The sequence below is a fragment of the Aotus nancymaae genome, unplaced genomic scaffold, assembly GCF_030222135.1.
Source record: "Aotus nancymaae isolate 86718 unplaced genomic scaffold, 86718_ANA_hifiasm-v0.15.2.pri h1tg000099l, whole genome shotgun sequence".
Taxonomy (NCBI): Eukaryota; Metazoa; Chordata; class Mammalia; order Primates; family Aotidae; genus Aotus; species Aotus nancymaae.
The window spans coordinates 5,838,097-5,845,106 of NW_026988514.1; the positions used below are offsets into that span (position 1 = coordinate 5,838,097).

The following is a 7,010-nucleotide window of genomic DNA, read 5'->3' on the forward strand; positions in this document are numbered from 1 at the left end:
TGTAATCCCAGCACTTTGGGAGGTTGAGGCAGGAGTATCGTTTAAGGGAGTTCAAGACCAGTCTGGGCAACATGGCAAAATCCCATCTCTACTAAAAATACAGAAAATATTAGCCAGGTGTGGAAACATACCTGTAGTCCCAACTACTTAGGAAGCTGAGGTGGGAGAATCTCTTGAACCCAGGAGGAAGGGGCTGCAGTAAGCTAAAATCACACCACTGCACTTCAGCCTGGGCAGCAGGAGACTCCATCTTAAAAAAATACGAAGGGATGAGTGCTGGGGGCCGGAGGACAGGTAACTCACTCTGATTGTGGGGACCAACAACTGTCAGGCGGTGACTTATCTGGGCTTTGAATAACGTGTATAATGATGAGAAGAAGAGAATGTTGAGGAAAAAAAGGAAGAAGGAGGAAACAAAAGAATATGGAATATTCTGACTCCCAGGCCACGTCGATAAATGCATTCCTGTGACCAAAGGTAATAGGAAAGCATTTGTCTGCGTGGCCTGGGAGTCAGAGAATCTGGAGGAGAAAGAGAAAGAAGCAGATGGAAGATGGAAATAGAGAGGCAGCACAGGGGAAGTTAGCAGAAAACCAGGGATCTGGACGAAGGAACTCAGACTTTAGGCAATGGCAAATCTCTAGGAGTCTTAAGCAGGGATGTGACGTGTAAAGATCTGCTGTTTCCAAAGCGAATTCCCGCAATTGGAGGACAGATTGGAGAGGGATGATGCTGGAGGCTGGGAGGCTCATTAAGGGACTGGGGAAGCATCTGTACAAGAAATGAGAGGGATGGGAGCGGCAGATGAGAGATGGCAGATGTGGAGCAATGAGGATGAGGACTGGCAGAACGAAAGAGGACAAGGTATTGTCAAAACCTACTTTGTTTCCAGATTTGGTGACAAGGGTAATAATGAAACCAGTAGCCAAGATGTAAAGTCCAGGAAGTGTAAAGGAATTGAGGTGGAAAGACAGTTTGATGGAATACGTTGAGTGTAACACAGAGGTGACCAATAGGCAGGTGGACGTGGAGCTCACGGCTGAGGAGAAATGCTGGTGTCAATCCTTGCTAGGAATAGTCCTTGTGCTGATGGCACTCAGGCCACAGAGTCAGACAATAACCAAGAAAAGAGCAGAGAGTGGATGGGAGAGAGAGGGTTGCAAATGATGCCTTGGTCTATTGCTGAGTAACAGATTACCCTGACATCTGGCAACTTGAAATCACAAACATCCATTATCTCACAGTTTCTGAGGGTACCTGGGAGCAGCTTAGCCAGGTGGCTTTGGCTCAAGACCTCTCACGAGGTTGTAGCCACGCTGTCAGCCAGGGCTGCCATCATCTGAAGGCTCAAGTGGGGCTGGGCATCAGCCTTTAAGCTCCCTAACGTGGCAGCTGCTGGCAAGAGCCCTCAGTGGCTCATTGCATGGGCCTCTCTGCAGGGCTCCCCATGGAGGCAACTGACTTCCTCCTGAGAGAGAAACCCATGAGTGAGAGAGTGACTAAAGTCACACCTTTTATAACTCAATATTGGGACTATTGCTACCACGTCTGCTGTGCTGAGTCCTATAAGAGAAACCCATGAGTGAGAGAGTGACTAAAGTCACACCTTTTATAACTCAATATTGGGACTATTGCTACCACGTCTGCTGTGCTGAGTCCTATAGGCAAACCCAGGTATAATGTGGGAGGGGACCAGATCAGGACATGAATAGCAGGAGCAGGGTTTGTTGGAGGCTGCCAACCACAGATCACCAACCCAGGAAACAGCAAAGAAAGAGGACTCTGTAAAGGATGCACGGAAAAAGGAAAGAATGCAAGCCCCAGTGAGTGTAGGATGATTACCAGAGGATAATATATAAGGGAGATGGTCCAGAAGGACGGGTTGGTTTCAAATGCTAAAAAGTCCAGGCAGTGTGAACTGAATAAGTATGGAACAATGCTATGGAAGCAGGTAGAAGCCACCTCTTAGCAGATGGAGAAGTGGGTGGAAAACAAAGACATAATGGCAGGTGGTGGTAAATGTAGACCACTTTCCAGAGTCTTGGTGGTGACTGGAAAAGAGGCTGAGAGTGGTTTGCAGAGGGAAGCTGTTCTGTTTCTGTAAACAAATGCTTTGGCTGGTGGGAAGAGATGGAGGGGAAAATTGGAAGCATGGGACAGAGACTGTAATGGATGATCTAGAGTCCCAGAGGACACATGAGGATAGTGACTGGAAGCATGAGCTGAGAGGATGAACTCCCCCTCCTCTAGTGGAAGGAAAGGACAGGTGAGGGATGGTTGTGAGGGATGTGAGAGGTCTGCAGGGTGCTCATCTGAGGGTCTCTATTTTCTTCTGCTGATAGTGAGGGGAGGGGTGAGGTGGTGGACGGGGGCTTGGAAGAGATCAAAGGCTTAGATCAGCTCTGGGGACTTTTCTCCAGGGACAGACACTAACATTGAGTTATGCCCACGATCTTCTTGCTGTGTTGTGGAAACTTCCTCACCCCACAGCTGAAGAGTAGCACACACACGTGTTTCATCCTCCCCTGGCTTCTCACGCTCCCCAGAGCCACCCAGGCATCTGAAATTTGTGTGCTGCTATCAGTGATGCACAATTTATGTCCACCCCCTATGGCTGGGGATGTCTACAAAGCATCCATTTATAGTAACAGAAGCTCCAGACGAGGCTGGGGGAGCTGTGGCCTGACTGCTGGGAGTGCTCATTCTCCTGGACCACCTGGGAGGAAGATGGTGAGAGCCTTCCTCAAATTCACCATCAGCTCTGCAGATCCAGAAACCATGAGATCAGCACCTCTGCCTCTAGCCCTCCCAAATCATCCGCCCCGTGGCTGTGGAGACATTCTCTGCTCACTCGGCAGCTCTGTGTCTGGGGCCCCTATGAAACCAGAGTGGCAGCAGATGGGCCAATCCCTGCGCAAGTCCACTGAACCTCACGTGACCCTGCTCCCTCATCTGTTAAATGGGAAGAAGAATAGGGTTGTTCATGTATCATTTAGCACAGTACCTGGAATGCACTGAATGTTAGGCAAAGACTAGCTATTTTTCACAAGCCCTGGAGGCCAGACATTGACTGCCAAAGGACTCAATTATAGGTTTATTGAGTCAGTCTGTCTTCCTATTGTCCCCGCACACAGACACTCTGCTTAGTGTACAGTGACATGAAACAATATGGTGAATATGGGCTCTGGATGAGCCCGTCATTCCAAAGAAAAGCTACTCCCCTTACCCCAATTTTCTATGGTCGGGGGCCAGGCTGTGCTCCCAGTTTGGAGTGTTAGTTCAGTGGGTGGAATCCTATAACAAAAGCTGTGCAGGATTGGTCAAAGTGGCCAGTTTTCTTTGTTCCTTTTGATATTAGCTCCCATTTCCTGGCACCCTCTCTAGACACAGTACATCTGACCCAGTAAGACACCTACTAGACCCATTTTACAGATGAGGAAATTAAGACCGAGAGAGTAAGGAATGTCCCAGGCCACACAGCTGCTAACTGCAGAGTGCGGAGCTGGGCTTTGCTCCCTTCCCTTCTCCTCCCTTCCCGCCTCTTCCTGCCTCCTCTCCTTCATACATGGCTGCTCTGCCTGCTCAGACACCGAAAGGACCATGGACAGAGAAGAAACAGCAGGCGAGGAAGCCCCAGCTCTGTTCCTCTGTGTGCCAGGGTCCAGAAGAGATTCTCTTCCAGAAGTCCTTCTCAACTTCTCAGAGCTCTTGTCCAGGTTCTTTCCGGAGTCTCAGACGCCCAGAATCACAGATTCTCGGGATGGAATGGTCAAGTCAGTGTGTGAGAACTGTTTTTCGGAGTACCCTCCCCGACCCCGAACCCAAATGGGCTCTAAGGGGTCACTACCTTCTGCAGCAGCTCAGCCTAACACTGGGCGGCCAGTTACTGGAGTGTCTTCCCTACTTTGAGCTAAAAGCTCCCCCACCCAGCTTCCCCTCACTAGCCTAGCTTTGGACTCCTTGGGATGCAATGGCAATTGTGCTTTCTTTGTGTAATATCCACATTGCACCACTTCCCCAGAGCCAGGCCCCTGTCCACTCTGCTCATGAATGCTGTAACTTGAGCCTCCCTTCTCAGAGTACTTTTCCGCCTCCCTCCCTGCCTTGGGGCTTTCTGTCCTTCCCCCTCCTCTGCCTCTCACAAGTCTGTTAGAAGCAGAGCTCCCCGGTGTGTGCTGATTTCTGCAGGAAATGCCCCTTCTCTTTCTCCTCTGCATCCATTAGCGACTGCTGGGTCAGACATGGATGTCTGGGGGTTCACCACCTTCTCTTCCAAGTTCTATTTTAGGGTGTGGTCTTTGGTTCCTGGCAACCTCTTCTCTAACTCCAGAGAGGTCTAAGGAACATGCTGGCCCAGGCAGATCTCCCGCTCCCCCGGGGCTCCTCAGATCGGCTTAGATGGTAGTAGAGAAGTCGGAAGCCCCGCCAGAGCCCTCTTTGCGGGTTCTTCAAGAGGGGCCCTCTCTGGGGTTCCTCCGTATCTTGCTCTTTCCCACAGGCCCTACTTTCTTTTCACCATCACCCAACAGCCCCCTCTTCCCTCCGTCTTGTGGGGACAGTCCCAGGATAACCCTCAGCCTCCTTAGTTCTCAGCTCTCCTAACCCAGTGCACTGAAAAAGGCCTCCTACGGAAAAGGCTGTGGGGATTGCACAGCTCAGACATGTCCACTGTCAGCAAAATGCCCTCAGCTCTAACTGGAAACCTACATCACCCACTTGACAGTTAGGAACAGGTAAGTTTAGCAGATCCAAAACGTCCTCCAGTGCCTGGTGCCACTCCTGTCTCATGGGCCAGGCCCCGAGCTGCTGATGGCCTTGGCTGAGCCCCATCCACATCAGGAGACAGCTGGCCACCCTGAGCAGGTGCATCCAAAGAGAAGGAGTCCTCTCCCTCTTGTTAAAATTGAGGGACACTTTCCCAGAAGTCCTCAGCACACACCCTGTCTGGGCTATTTGACCAGACCTAGGTCACACTCTCTCATTCCTGAAGCAGTCTCTAGGAAGGGGAGACTATGGACTAACCTGTGGACTGAACAGACCCTGCCAAGCCAGGCCCAGAAGGAATTCGTATCTTCTGAGCAAGCAGGTGTCAGATACAAAACAAAAATCAGCGGCTATTGGCCAGCAAGAAGCAAGTGGGCCCTGCAGGCAGCCAGGGCTTCCGGACCCATGAAGATCAAGGGTTCCTAAGGGACAGGGAGTTGCCAGCGCTGCTGAAGCCCAGCCCCCGCAGCTCCATCTGTGCAATCCAGGGTGTGCCACAGAGACCGGAACGCCTGCATGTGGGGGAGTGGGTATGCACGGGTGTCAAGATAGGTCAAAGTTTAAGAAGACTGAGGTTGAGTCTGCTAATAGACAACAACTAACTGAGGTAATAAATATGTAAATCATACGCTTATAGACTTGACCTTGAAGATCGCATGAGCACAGAGGTTCTTAAACTCATTCAAGGGGGAAAAATATCAAACAAAAAAAAGTAATCTTTATGGAATGCCATGATTCTTGATCAAATTAGTCAATCAAATTAAAATAATTTTAATAGCAAAAAAAAATCTGTTCATTACCTATGTTGAGGGTGTATCATCCTCAACAAAGCAAAATGCAAGCCAGGTGTGGTACACACCTGTGGTCCCAGCTACTCGGGAGGCTGAGGTGGGAGGATGGCCTGAGCCTGGGAGGTTGAGGCCACAGTGATTCGTAATTGCACCCCGTACTCCAGCGTGGGTGACAGAGCGAGACCTTTTCCCAAAAAAAAAAAAAAGAGAAAAAGAAAAGAAAAGAAAAAAGCCAAATGGACTATGCCTGAGTTTTCTACTACTGTTGGCAAATCCCAGCTTTTCATGGTTCAACTTAGGATGGTATAAAAATGACGAACATTCAGTAGAAATTGTACTTCAAATTTTGGACTTTGGTATTTTCCTGTGCTAGCAATATGCAGTACGATACTCTTACACAAGATGTTCCACACTTTACTGACATAAACCTTGTGTTAGATGATTTCGCCCAACCATAAACAGCACATTTAAGTAGTCCAGGCTAAGCACTGATACTCAGTGGGTTGGGTGGATTCAGTGCATTTTTAACTTAAAATATTTTCAGTGTTTGATGGGGCTTTCGGGACGTAAATCGTCGTAAGTTGAGGAGCATGTGTATTGGGTTTGCTTGGAGTTGTTTTTTTTTTTTTCCTTATTTGGTTGTTTTGTTTTCTATCTTATATGAGCAAAGGGATAAAAAAAAAAATTCAGAAAACACCTGAGAGGAAAACTAAATCTTACTACCATTCAATCCAGCACATCCATTAGTAAATTAGAATGAGTGAAAGCCCCCACTGTCCAAGTGTAGAGGCTGGGCTCCTTGGAACAGCTCCAGGGACACCCCAAGTACTTTGAAAAACACCAATCCAGCCAAAACTTTCCATTCATTTTCTGCAAAAGTTGCCAAGCCTCACAGATGCCTTTGGGTTTCACCAAGGTCACCCAGTTAATTATTGACATAGCAACTCCCCTCTCAAAGAATCAAAATAATCTCCTACATCCCATGTTGGGATGCAGAGTGGGGCCTGAGCTAAGTACGTCTACCCAGAGTCCAAATCCAGGACAGACTTGAAAAGCTTTCTAATCCACCTATACACAGAAGAATGAAGCTTGGAACTCATTTCAGAGTTGTTTCTACTGGTGATTTAAAGACACACCCCTCTCTCCCACATGCACACAAGCACAGACCTGCACGTGCACTGTCTCTTCCAGAACCTGACGCTCCAGGCCCCCAGCACATGTGAAATCCAGGTGTGACTTTCCAGGCATGGCCTCGTAAGGAAGGGCCTGGCTCACTCCTCCGCTCCCTCCTCCCAGCCAGAAACAGTTAATTGCCAGCTCCAGGCTGCCTCCAGCTCCAGGCTGCCTCCAGCCCAGCCCTAATCGCGGATCTCCGGCGGCTGGGCTGCACTAAGGCTGAGCTGGCCAGGCCAGGCTGGGGTTGTGTGAGCAGTGGGAGCATTCTTCCAAGGTAAT

The 7,010-nt window shown here is 49.2% G+C and overlaps 1 long non-coding RNA gene across 1 annotated transcript in view; it reads right to left on the reverse strand.

The window, feature by feature from the left end:
* The window catches only part of LOC105733254 (uncharacterized), a 39,916-nt gene extending 33,090 nt beyond the window's left edge, over nucleotides 1-6,826 (reverse strand). The window contains exon 1 of the long non-coding RNA XR_001111220.2: nucleotides 6,723-6,826. This is a non-coding gene — a long non-coding RNA (uncharacterized LOC105733254). The remainder of the gene's footprint in view (nucleotides 1-6,722) is intronic.
* Nucleotides 6,827-7,010: the final 184 nt, after the last annotated feature.